Raw genomic sequence first — 13,696 nt, 5'->3', positions numbered from 1 at the left:
CTCATTTTAGAACCAAAGACACCCCCAGATTGAAAGTGAGGGGGTGGAAAACCATTTACCATGCTAATGGACACCAAAAGAAAGCTGGGGTGGCAATCTTTATATCAGACAAATTAGATTTTAAGCCAAAGACTGTAATAAGAGATGAGGAAGGACATTATATCCTACTTAAAGGGTCTATCCAACAAGAAGATCTAATAATTGTAAATATCTATGCCCCTAACATGGGAGCAGCCAATTATATAAGGCAATTAATAACAAAAGCAAAGAAACACATTGACAACAATACAATACTAGTGGGGGACTTTAACAACCCCTCACTGAAATGGACAGATCGTCTAAGCAAAAGATCAACAAGGAAATAAAGACTTTAAATGACACACTGGACCAAATGGATTTCACAGACATATTCAGAACATGCCATCCCAAAGCAACAGAATACACATTCTTCTCTAGTCCCCATGGAACATTCTCCAATTTTAGTATATGTGCTGCCAAAGCAAACACTGGAACATTCTCCAGAATCGATCACATCCTAGGTCATAAATCAGGTCTCAACCGGTACCAAAAGATTGGGATCATTCCCTGCCTATTTTCAGACCACAATGTTTGAAACTAGAACTCAATCACAAGAGGAAAGTCAGAAAGAACTCAAATACATGGAGGCTAAAGAGCATCCTACTGAAGAATGAATGGGTCAACCAGGAAATTAAAGAAGAATTAAAAAAATACATGGAAACCAATGAAAATGAAAACACAACTATTTAGAATCTTTGGGATGCAGCAAAGGCAGTCCTAAGAGTAAAGTATATAGCAATACAAGCCTTTCTCAAGAAACAAGAAAGGTCTCAAGTACACAACCTAACCCTACACCTAAAGGAGCTGGAGAAAGAACAGCAAATCAAGCCTAAACCCAGCAGGAGCAGAGAAATAATAAAGATCAGAGCAGAAATCAATGAAATAGAAACTAAAAGAACAGTAGAATAGATCAACGAAACTAGGAGCTGGTTCTTTGAAAGAATTAACAAGATTGATAAATCCTTGGCCAGACTTATCAAAAAGAAAAGACAAATGACCCAAATCAACAAAATCATGAATGAAAGAGGAGAGATCACAACCAACACCAAAGAAATACAAACAATTCTAAGAACATATTATGAGCGACTCTATGCCAGCAAATTAGATAACCTGGAAGAAATGGATGCATTCCTAGAGATGTATCAACTACCAAAACTGAACCAGGATGAAATAGAAAACCTGAACAGACCTATAACCACTAAGGAAATTGAAGCAGTCATCAAAAATCTCCCAAAAAACAAAAGCCCAGGGCCAGATGGCTTCCCAGGGGAATTCTACCAAACATTTCAAGAAGAATTAATACCTATTCTTCTGAAGCTGTTCCAAAAAATAGAAATGGAAGGAAAACTTCCAAACTCATTTTATTAGGCCAGCATTACCTTGATCCCAAAACCAGACAAAGACCCCATCAAAAAGGAGAACTAGAGACCAATATCCCTGATGAACATGCATGCAAAAATTCTCACCAAAATACTAGCCAATAGGATCCAACAGTACATTAAAAGGATTATTCACCACAACCAAGTGGGATTTATCCCTGGGCTGCAAGGTTGGTTCAACATCCGCAAATCAATCAATGTGATACAATACATTAACAAAAGAAAGAACAAGAATCATATGATCCTCTCAATAGATGCAGAAAAAGCTTTTGACAAAGTACAGCATCCTTTCTTGATCAAAACTCTTCAGAGTATAGGCATAGAGGGTACATACCTCAATATCATAAAAGCCGTCTATGAAAAACCTACAGTGAATATCATTCTCAATGGGGAAAAACTGAGAGCTTTCCCCCTAAGGTCAGGAACGCGGGAGGGATGTCCACTATCACCACTGCTATTCAACATAGTATTGGAAGTCCTAGCCACAGCAATCAGACAACAAAAAGAAATAAAAGGCATCCAAATTGGCAAAGAAGAAGTCAAACTCTCACTCTTTGCAGATGATATGATACTTTATGTGGAAAACCCAAAAGACTCCACCCCAAAACTGCTAGAACTCATACAGGAATTCAGTAAAGTGGCAGGATATAAAATCAATGCACAGAAATCAGTGGCATTCCTATACACCAACAAGACAGAAGAAAGAGAAATTAAGGAGTCAATCCCATTTACAATTGCACCCAAAACCATAAGATACCTAGGAATAAATCTAACCAAAGAGACAAAGGATCTGTACTCAGAAAACTATAAAATACTCATGAAAGAAATGGAGGAAGACACAAAGAAATGGAAAAACGTTCCATGCTCATGGATTGGAAGAACAAATATTGTGAAGATGTCAATGCTACCTAGAGCAATCTACACATTCAATGCAATCCCCATCAAAATACCATCCACTTTTTTCAAAGAAATGGAACAAATAATCCTAAAATTTGTATGGAACCAGAAAAGACCCTGAATAGCCAGAGGAATGTTGAAAAAGAAAAGCAAAGCTGGCGGCATCACAATTCTGGACTTCCAGCTCTATTACAAAGCTGTCATCATCAAGACAGCATGGTACTGGCACAAAAACAGACCCATAGATCAATGGAACAGAATAGAGAGCCCAGAAATGGACCCTCAACTCTATGGTCAACTAATCTTTGACAAAGCAGGAAAGAATGTCCAATGGAAAAAAGACCATCTCTTCAACAAATGGTGTTGGGAAAATTGGATAGCCACATGCAGAAGAATGAAATTGGACCATTTCCTTACACCACACACAAAAATAGACTCCAAATGGTTGAAAGACCTCAATGTGAGACAGGAGCCCATCAAAATCCTAAAGGAGAACACAGGCAGCAACCTCTTTGACCTCAGCCGAAGCAACTTCTTCCTAGAAACATCGCCAAAGGCAAAGGAAGCAAGGGCAAAAATGAACTATCGGGACTTCATCAAGATAAAAAGCTTTTGCAAAGCAAAGGAAACAGTCAACAAAACCAAAAGACAACCGACAGAATGGGAGAAGATATTTGCAAATGACATATCAGATAAAGGGCTAGTATCCAAAATATATAAAGAACTCATCAAACTCAACACCCAAAGAACAAAGAATGCAATCAAGAAATGGGCAGAAGACATGAACAGACATTTTTCCAAAGAAGACATCCAAATGGCCAACAGACACATGAAAAAGTGCTCAATATCGCTCAGCATCAGGGAAATCCAAATCAAAACCTCAATGAGCTACCACCTCACACCAGTCAGAATGGCTAAAATGAACAAGTCAGGAAATGACAGATGTTGGCGGGGATGCGGAGAAAGGGGAACCCTCCTACACTGTTGGTGGGAATGCAAGCTGGTGCAGCCACTCTGGAAAACAGTATGGAGGTTCCTCAAAAAGTTGAAATAGAGCTACCACACGACCCAGCAATTGCACTACTGGGTATTTACCCCAAGTATACAAGTGTAGGGATCCGAAGGGGTACGTGCACCCCGATGTTTATAGCAGCAATGTCCACAATAGCCAAACTATGGAAAGAGCCCAGATGTCCATATGAATGGATAAAGAAGATGTGGTATATATATATATATAATGGAATATTATGCAGCCATCAAAAGGAATGAGATCTTGCCATTTGCAACGACGTGGATGGAACTGGAGGGTAATATGTTGAGCGAAATAAGTCGATCAGAGAAAGACATGTATCATATGACCTCACTGATATGAGGACTTCTTATTCTCAGTAAACAAACTGAGGGTTGCTGGAGTGGGTGGTGGGGTGGGAGGGATAGGGTGATTGGGTGATAGACACTGGGGAGGGCTAGTATCCAAAATCTATAAAGAACTCATCAAACTCAACACCCAAAGAACAAAGAATGCAATCAAGAAATGGGCAGAAGACATGAACAGACATTTTTGCTTTGGTAAGCGTTGTGAATTGTGCAAGACTGTTGAATCTCAGATCTGTACCTCTGAAACAAATAATGCAATATATGTTAAGAAAAAAAAAAAAGAAGAAGAAGAAGAAGGTAGCAGGAGGGGAAGAATGAAGGGGGGCAATCGGAGGGGTAGACGAACCATGAGAGACGATGGACTCTGAAAAACAAACTGAGGGTTCTAGAGGGGAGGAGGGTGGGAGGATGGGTTAGCCTGGTGATGGGTATTGAGGAGGGCACATTCTGTATGGAGCACTGGGTGTTATGCACAAACAATGAATCATGGAACACTACATCTAAAACTAATGATGTAATATATGGGGATTAACATAAGAATAAAAAATTAAAAAAATATATCCACAACAACAACAACAACAACAAATTTACTATTTTAAAAAATGGGTATTTCTGGTACCAAGAATACATGCATATGAGGCAATTAAACCAAAGGCAGGATACTGGTTAAAAGAGAATTCTGCTCAGTACTGGAACGTACAGTTACATTTACATTTGGATGTGCAGTCTATCTGGAGTTCTTCAGGAGATGCTCTTCCACAAAGAAAAGTTAAGTCGTAGCTTTCCCCATAGTTAAATGATTTCACTAAAGATTCTTGTCGAAGCATATGAGTCATCACCTATTAACACAAGGCCATATTTATACTTGGTTATATTTGCCATAGGAATCAGTTGAAGCTACCAAGAGCACAGATTTTGTATCTCTTTTTGTGTGAATGTTATCTTCTCAAAACAAACAAACAGAAAACTATGAAAAGATTTAGATTTGATTTTCAGCCACAGTAAGAAACTCTGGTAAAATACCTCTGGTAAAAACTGAAGACATGTTTCCTCTTATCACTCTCCTATGTCTGTGTCATTGGATTTTAAATGTCATTGGCAGTATCATGAATTGGAAATTTACTTTATTCTGAAATGAGTGATTTTTTTAAACTTACAATATCCTTCTTCCATTGGGGGTGGGGAGAATTCTCCTAGAATTTGTATGGACTCTGCCTAATAACTGGTCAAAACTTTCATCTGATTCACTCTCCTGAAGTCCACAGGTACAGAGCTTCCTTGGGATGAACAGACTATGGTTTACATTAAGTTAAAAAATAACAATATTGTTATTTCAAAATATACACGATGCATTCCTTCCAAACTCTGTGCCAGCTTCTGATTCAATATGGCGATCTGATAAACCAATCTCTTACTTCATCCCTGAGCAAAGGCTAAAGAGGCAGGCATAAGTTAGGAGAAAATATTGAGGTCCTGCAGTCTGGAAGAAGCCTGAGGCCAATTAAGCAGCATATCAGCACAAAAACTATGCAATAATTTTTAGGCCAGCTATCTGTCTGGGACAGACTGAATCACATTTTTTACCAGGGCTAAATCCACTTTCTGTGCCTCTGTTTCTGAGAGGATCTGATCTTTAAATGAGAATTCAAGAGGTGCAAAAGGCTTATACAAAGGAGGAAGGCAGGTGAAAAACTATCAGCAGAAAAATTTCACAAAACTCTGGAAAACAGAAAGGAGACTGAAGAATATCGAAAGAGGAAGTAAAGTGGAGAGTTGAGACCAAAGGCTATGTGGAGGGACTGGAACAGAGGTTGTTTGCTGAGACAAAACAATGACAGGAATTTTGGATTAGGAAATAAGAAGTAGGATAGAGGACAAGAGTGAAAAATGAAGCGGAAAACAGAGTAATGCCTTAAAGTTTGGGTATTTCATCCCTAATTCTACTTACGTCTATTGAATATATGCAAAGCTGTTTACTGCCAGGCAGCTAGAGATATTTTCTTCAGGAAAAAAAAAAGTAAAACATTTAACCTGAAAAAAAATTAAGAAATTTTTAGTAATTACATAATCTGGAAAGAACTAAGGAAACCAGTGGGTTTGGGATACCCCAGAATAGAGCCTCTGTCAATATAGTATTTCCAGACTATTGCATAATGCTCAATTTCCTGCCAAAGCTTTCCAGTGTATACATTGTGCTCATAAGCATCACAACTCCCATGCAATTTGTGTTCTTCTATTCATAATAATGTAGAAGCAAGGATTACCAAACATGTGAAGAAAACCTGTAGCATGAAAGGGAAAGAGGGAGACAAACCAATAGTAAAATTTACCTCAGGCAAAATAAATATTATTCCCAGAAATATCTAAGAAGATATTGTAGTAATAAGAACGCTATTTTTAAAATGCAATTCTCTAATTATGTCAATGAATATCATCCCTCAAACTATTTGTCAGTTCCTCATGTTTTTCCTTCTGACTTTATGTGTTTTTCTACAGAACAGTCATAAAAAAAATGGCAAAGTTTTGAAGAAGTAAACATGAGACTCTGGAGTTAGAACAAGCATATAGCTCCTCTTCGTAGGTATACCTACAACGATATGTCTGGAAATGATTGTGACTAGTAAAGAATAGGGCTAATTAGACCTCTGTACACTTTATAGGCTACAAGTTACTGAAAAGCGTAGATCATGTCTACTCTATATCTCCAGGGTTTAGCTCAGTGACTACCACACTTTACGTAGTAATTATTATCCCCATGCACGTTAACTGTTTGTCATTGTGGTGTAAGGAAGACAAGGCAAACTTAAAATATTCTAGTCTAATAACTAAAGGGTAAACAATCTGTAAATCATAAAACACGAAAGCAGAACACTGTGGCAATCCCTGAAAAAGTAAAGAAACATAAAACAGAACTCCAAAAATTGGCCTTTTAGGCAGAAATCTGCTCATTTCTGTAGCAAACTTTGCTTTACCTCATTAGCCCGACATGCAGTCTTTAGTTAGTGGCACATCTCCATCACCAAACGAGACACGATGCACCACCTCTCTGTCATGTGAGGAGGGCATCCTCTCCCCTTCAGGCTGATATATGCACAGACTGCCTCTACCAGCACATTACCCTCGCCCGTCCTCCATCCCCACCCGTCTGTCTCTAGGCATCTCCATCCTCTCAGCCTGGCTAACTAACTAGAAGTCATCATTTCTATCTCACTTTAGATGTGAGTTTCCTTTGAAAACTTCCTATAGTTCAGATGCTTGCATGGAATTCATAGCACTTACAACACCTTTTCAATAGCTTTTTCCTCATAAAATTACTCCACGTCTCTGTGAGCTCCTAGAAGTCAGCGGCCATGTCCTTACTGTTATGCTACGCTCTGAGGACTTGGCACAGTGGTTGCCATAGAGTAGGTGCTCAATAAATAAATCAAATCAAATATCTTCATTGGATCCTACTAACAAAAACTTTCCTATCAACTAATTACATGTTTCCATTTACGAGTGCATGTCACAGCCAATAGAAGTTGACAAATAGTACAAGGTATGATGTTTTTACCCCCTGGCTTATCTCATGGGTCATGAACTGGCAACTCAACTGTAAATCATTCTCATGAATATGTACAAAAGAACACCACAGCACAGATGATCAATCCTTTCTGTGGTTCTATCAACACAGATTGCTGATGCTAAACACGTTATGTAGAAACACACATTGATAAATCCAACAAACATCATATCAGCCATACTAGTATCTAATCCTATCATAATCTTACATGTTGCCTGTATCTCACAGGATATTTATGAAACTTGTGGGAATCCATCCATAGAATACTGCACTAAGTTTTCCTTGCACCCACTCGTGATTTACTTACCAATGAAAATCACTGTTTACGCACCTTTACAAAATGATGGCTGTATGATTCCACGGCAAGCAGCCATATACACTTGTACCTATTCTTAATCAAGCTTAAAAAGCCAGGGACTAAGCAGCCATTTTAAAGGAATAATGACCTATTTTTATTTTCACAAAGATTACCTCTCTTGAGAAATAATCTTCCAGACTTTACAATATGCCACTGGATGAAATATTCACAGAAATTCTTTTCTCTTGTCTTTTCTTTCTTTCTTTCTTTTTTTTTTTTTTATACAACATTCACCAGATGAAAAAACAGAAAGCATAATGATCAAGGAGTGCTGGGTGGAAATGAATGAGAAAAAAACAGAGAGAAAAGAAAAGGATTCAAGGAGAAATGAACTCCTCAAGGCCAACTATTTCATTGCAAACATTTAAGGCAGCTGGTTGAGTAAGAAAAAAAAATGTACATTAAATGCAGAGCCATGGGAGGAAAAAATGATTTTTATCTAATGATTTACAGATTCTGTATGTCAGTATCACTGCCCCTAAACCAAATTATTGTTCATCACTCATGTGTGATGAGGGCATCTTCCCACACAGGCCTACATCTTATACTATGTCCTTGAGCAAAGATGACATATATACCCCCAAAATCCAATAAAATAATAGAACCAGTTAAAATTTTATGTTTACTTCTCCTAGAATATTAAGATGATTTAAAATAATATCTTTTGGGGTGCCTGGGTGGCTCAGTTGGTTAAGCGTCTGCCTTCGGTTCCAGTCATGATCTCAGGGTCCTGGGATCGAGCCCCACGTTGGACTTCCTGCTCAGCAGGGAGTCTGCTTCTCCCTCGGCCCCTTCCCTCTGCTCCTGCTCTCTCTCTCTCAAATAAATAAATAAAATCTTTAAAATAATATCTTTTATCTTTATTCTTTGCCAAGAACTCTACAAAGGTTTATTAATTTCAGAATGTTCTATTATGAACAGGTAATGTCAATGTTAATATTACTTAGTGAAAAGCCCAAAGCATTCTATGAATTTAAACTACCAATATTTTCCAAGATTTCTTCCTGTCTCTGTAGGTACAGAAATGAATGTAACTACTCCCTTATATCAACAACCATCAGGGTAAAAAGCCTTGAATGAGTCCAGCAGAAAATTTCAGCTTCTTATTACTTTTCACTTCATAATGCGGCCTTGATATTTTTCCTGTGTTATTCTACACACATCATGAGATTAGTGTACAAGAACAAAGGCATAACCTCTCCCAAAGAAGAATATAACTCTTAGTGGCATATCTGAATACATTTCCAAGTAAAGAAATTCCTCTTGTTTTTACTCTTCATCACAGATCTCATAAATGGGGAGGCCAGAGACTGTCCTTTCTCTTAATATTTTCATTGCCTAAAAGCATGTATCCGATATATGTTTGATTAAGGAATAAGTGAATTGATGATAACATGAATAATTCCATACCATAACATAAAATATTTACTTTCTCTCTCACACACACACACACACACACACACATATATATATATGACTGAAGCATAGGCATCTTTTTTCATGTAAAACATAAATGAATCAGAAATAGGGTATGATTTACTGATAATGTTCTATTTCTTGATCTGGGTGTTAGTCAGATGGGTGTGTTCATCTTTGAGAAAATTTTCTTGAGCTATGCACCTATGATTTGCACACCTTCTAAAATATTCCTAAAACTTTCAGGAAAAAAGTTTACTCAAAAATATGTAGCATGATAATTCTTTGTAAAATATTGCTAAGAATAAAAGTAATTATAAAACATGATCTCTACCACACAAAGGTATATTTGTATTTAGCGAGAATGAGCATACACATAAAGATAAATAGAGTAAAAGATTCTTAGTACCAAAGAAGACTACAGGGTTTGCACTGCTGAAGAGTGGGCTAATTTGAGAAAGATTCTTGAAGTATGAGCTTTTAAGTTGAGATTTGGAAAAGTGACACTTAATGCCCAAAAGGGCATTGAAGGCAAGAACTATGTGAACATATGTAGTAATGTACAAATTATTTGCTGTGAAAACCTAGACCAATAAAACTGAAGTGAGAAATTAAAGCAGGTGATGGTATGTGGTAACTTAGATATCAGATGGGAGAAGCAGATTATTGAAAGTTCCCATCAAAATTTATGTTATATTAGTTATTATTATTGCTAGTTCACAATTAGTTTCAGTATTTGCAATGTGACTTTGGGTTCAGTGTGTTTTGCAAAAGGTTGGATTTTTTAAAAAAACAAAACAAAAGAAAACAAAATTCATACATCCCCACCAAGTATATCACTCTGAAAAAATGGCAACATTCACTAAAAACTATTGATCTGGGAACACTACTTGCTAAGCTGAGATATCTAGGAAAAGTCATCAAGCCAAAGGGTTACTAGATCTGGCTAAAATCTCTATCAAATGTAGTTTGTATATATACATTACTCCATAAATAAACATAACAAAGAACAAAGGATCATATATGAAATATGATGGAAAAGTCAAGAAAAATATGTACACACTGAGAAAGTTTTTTAATAATAGAAGCTAAATATGATATTAAAAATTATACTAAATGTATGCTCAGGTCCCAACTTTTTATCCAAGAAAACAAAGTGATGATTAAACTTGATCAATTATACAAGTGAAATAAGACAACAATAAGAATCAATGAATAAGGACTTTCTTATCCACATTAAGTGGAAGTTTAAAAAAATAAAATAATATAAACCATAGGTCTCCAACTATGAAGAAATGAGATCTATATTAAGGAAGTTATTATATGTGACTATATGATACACACTTTGATCTCTTGTTCATGGAAATACAAAATAATGCATTGAGGCTCCAAGCCTAATCCCTACAGAGGGGTAACTATTAAAATGGGAACTCAATAATAATAATAATAATATTTTCTACATGTTTGTACATTTTACAATTTGCAATTCACCCTTATACTCATTAACTCATTCAATATTCATGTTTACCCTGGAGGGAAGCTACTATGATGCCTATTTTACAGATGAGTAAACAGTTTGGAGAGAAAAAATGACTTGAAGAAGATTATAGAGCTGAAAATAATGAGCAGTCTTTCTCTTGATTCCATGTTTGGCATTCTCTATTTCCCAGTTACTAAAAAGCTTAATAACACCAAGAATTTTACAGTTACATAAGCATTATGTGAAGGTATATGTACGAGAAATTTACATGCAAGCTTGAGAATTTTACCACCACTTTGGCGTAACAATCTGAGCCTCCTCTTCATCTGATAAATTTGAACTATCGTTTTTTTGTTTTGTTTTGGGTTTTTGTTTTTGTTTTGGTTTTGGTTTTGGTTCACTTGCTTTGGTAATTGGAGGAGGCATTTTAATTTTAACCCATATTGCTGTCATAATTTCATTTTTTAAAATACTTCTCTGGATTGAAATCTCAATATAGATCTTTCATTTCATTTTCCAACTGAATTTATTTAAACCTGCTGATTCATTTTCAGTAATTCTTAAATAAGAAAATTCAAAAATACTAAAAAACTGTTTAAGTCAAACTGCGTTACCTATTACACGTCTAAGGCGTCAGTTTGGAAGAGCAGTTTTGATATGCTTGCTTCTCATTTTCGAATTTGTAAACCAAACTTTTTATATACACGTCACACTTTTGAGAAATACAAAAAGTCTATGCTAAGAAGCCACTCTTTTAGTAGTCATTGCAAAGTGGATAAAGTGATAGAAGCCAATAAGCAGGTCAGCCATGGAGTATTTGCTCCAGGTTTTCCACTGGACAAAATCCTTCTGAAGTAGTTGGCTCTATAACTACTCTGCTTATCATATATGTGGGTTTCAAAATAAGTACAATCATTTAAAATCTTTTTGGTATTCTCTGTTTATTTGGAATGAACCAAGAAGTAGCAATGAAAATAAATAATAACTTATATGCTAAGAGCCAAAACAGCTTGGTCATCTGTATAATAATTAAAGGGAAAACAGGGAAACACGGATATTTACCTTTTTTTTCTTTTTTTTTTCTTTTCAGAGACCTCGATTCTTCTCAAGAAGTAATACTCAGTGAGTGGATGCTTGGGTTCTACTCCATCCCTTCAGCACTTGTACTTAGACCTTTATGAAAACTTTTGCATTGTAACTTGAATAACTTGTATCGTTGACTTTGTAAATTATGCCGAAATAACTCAGAAATAAACTGTCTCGTGATTAAGAAGCTATGTGATTTAATGAAAAGGCCACATTCATGAAAACAATTTATTAACAGATGTTAGGGTTTGCACTTGTTATTTCCCAAATAGTTACATTAGAATATGTATAAAAATTTAACCAAGTCTTAAAATACTACCTAAACTATGAAAAATTGAGTTTGTTCATTTGTTTTGTTCGTTCATTCCTCTCTCCCCTCCCTCCTCTCTCTTCCTTCCTTCTTTCCATCCTTCTTCACTGCCTCCCTTCTTTCCTTTTCTTTTTTTTTTTTTTTCTTTTCTTCTTTTCTCCCTGGGAAGTCATTTGGCAATTCTTGAGAAAGCTGCTACTAGGGCATATAACTAATAACGATGAATTAATTGTAATTGACACTTATTATATCCCAGACATCAAGTGTTGTAATCACTATCAGTGCCCCACTTATATCGCTTGGACCACTCAGTGCTCTCAACTTCCAGTTGTTAGTTATCTGCATCTCTGTGTCAAAGGGCTTGTTTTCTGGAACCACAGAGTTATTCTGCCACCCAGGAAATCTGGAGGTGCCTGGAAATTAACACCTTCCCCTAACAGCCCTCAACTGTGGACTGACAGAAGTCTGTGCACGAACACCTCAGCCCTCTTGCCCCATGAGTGGGACAATTCTGAAGCAATTATTATTATAGTTTCTCAGAGTTTGCTTTTGAGACTAAGCTCCAGTCCCCCATGGTGATAGCAGGCTTCATAATGTGAGCTTCATTGATGAATTTACTATTTCAATATTTCCATTTGGCTAGCCCTATTTTCTAGGATCAACTCTCAAACTACTGAAACCTGAATCTTTTTGTTAGAGCATGCTTCAGGAAGACCCAACACTAAGACTCCTTGCTATTGTTTTTCAAATGTATATTGTATTATTTAATTTTCACAAATGACCTGTGAGTTGGATTTTACCAAGACCACCTCACAGTAGTGCACTTACAGCTATACACACATAGCACTTAGGAAATGGTAAAATCATGATGAAGCTTCTGTTGGTAACCATGAAGAAAACACAAACAAGAAGATACTCTAAACGGAGCTGATCTATATTTAATCGAGATGGTCAAAGGTGGCAACAATCAATTACTTTACAATGATCTATGTCTCCACATAAAAAATCTAACCAGTACATAATATTTTGACTCATCTAATTTGAGGAAACACATATAGACAAGAATCACTAAAAATAAACAAAACAAAATGAACTAAAATTTAACTTTTAGCAAAAAAAAGTAGAAATTTTTGCACATTACTTGGTAATAAAAACATTCTGGTTGGGAAGGAGTTGGAGTTAGTGTGAGCTGTGGGCAAAGGCTGAGTCCACAATGTAACTGGTTCCCATGACCTAGCTGTAAGGCTGCAAATACCCTGTCAGTGGCCATGAGATTACAGCCATGGACACAAAAATCTGGCCATTATTGAAAATGCATGATCAACTTGGGAGAGAAAGACAATAAACTTGCAAACAAATATATTTGGTAAATGTTATAGTCTTTTCGTTTGATTTGTTAGTTCCTTTTTAGCATATGGAGAAAATTACTATGAGTTACATGGTGGGGGCCAGAATAGGATTGAAGGAAAGGAAAAAAAAAAAAAAAGTTAGCTAGTGCAAATGGCCCCTCCATTATATTCCAATAAAGTACTGTTTACTATTTTCCAAGCAAGTTAGAGTTCATATCATGATTCAATTTACACTTTTACGCCAGGAAGTCCTTTTCTTTTTTTTTTTCCCCCCTCTCTGCCCTGTCAGGAGTCTGCCACTTCCTACTTGGGCTTTTTGATTAGGGACTTTGGTTTTTTCTTTTTCCTTTTTTCTTTTTCTTCTTCTTCTTCTTCTTCTTCTTCTTCTTCTTCTTCTTCTTCTT

The 13,696-nt window shown here is 36.3% G+C and overlaps 1 protein-coding gene across 1 annotated transcript in view; it reads right to left on the bottom strand.

The window, feature by feature from the left end:
* The window catches only part of LRP1B (LDL receptor related protein 1B), a 1,834,834-nt gene that overhangs the window by 1,574,635 nt on the left and 246,503 nt on the right, over positions 1-13,696 (bottom strand). The window lies entirely within an intron of this gene.

The sequence above is a fragment of the Mirounga leonina genome, unplaced genomic scaffold (assembly GCF_011800145.1).
Source record: "Mirounga leonina isolate KUSES-001 unplaced genomic scaffold, KU_Mleo_1.0 Mir_151, whole genome shotgun sequence".
NCBI classification, from domain to species: domain Eukaryota; kingdom Metazoa; phylum Chordata; class Mammalia; order Carnivora; family Phocidae; genus Mirounga; species Mirounga leonina.
The sequence above is the reverse complement of the archived record's forward strand: the minus strand, read 5'-3'. Positions and strand labels throughout refer to the sequence as shown.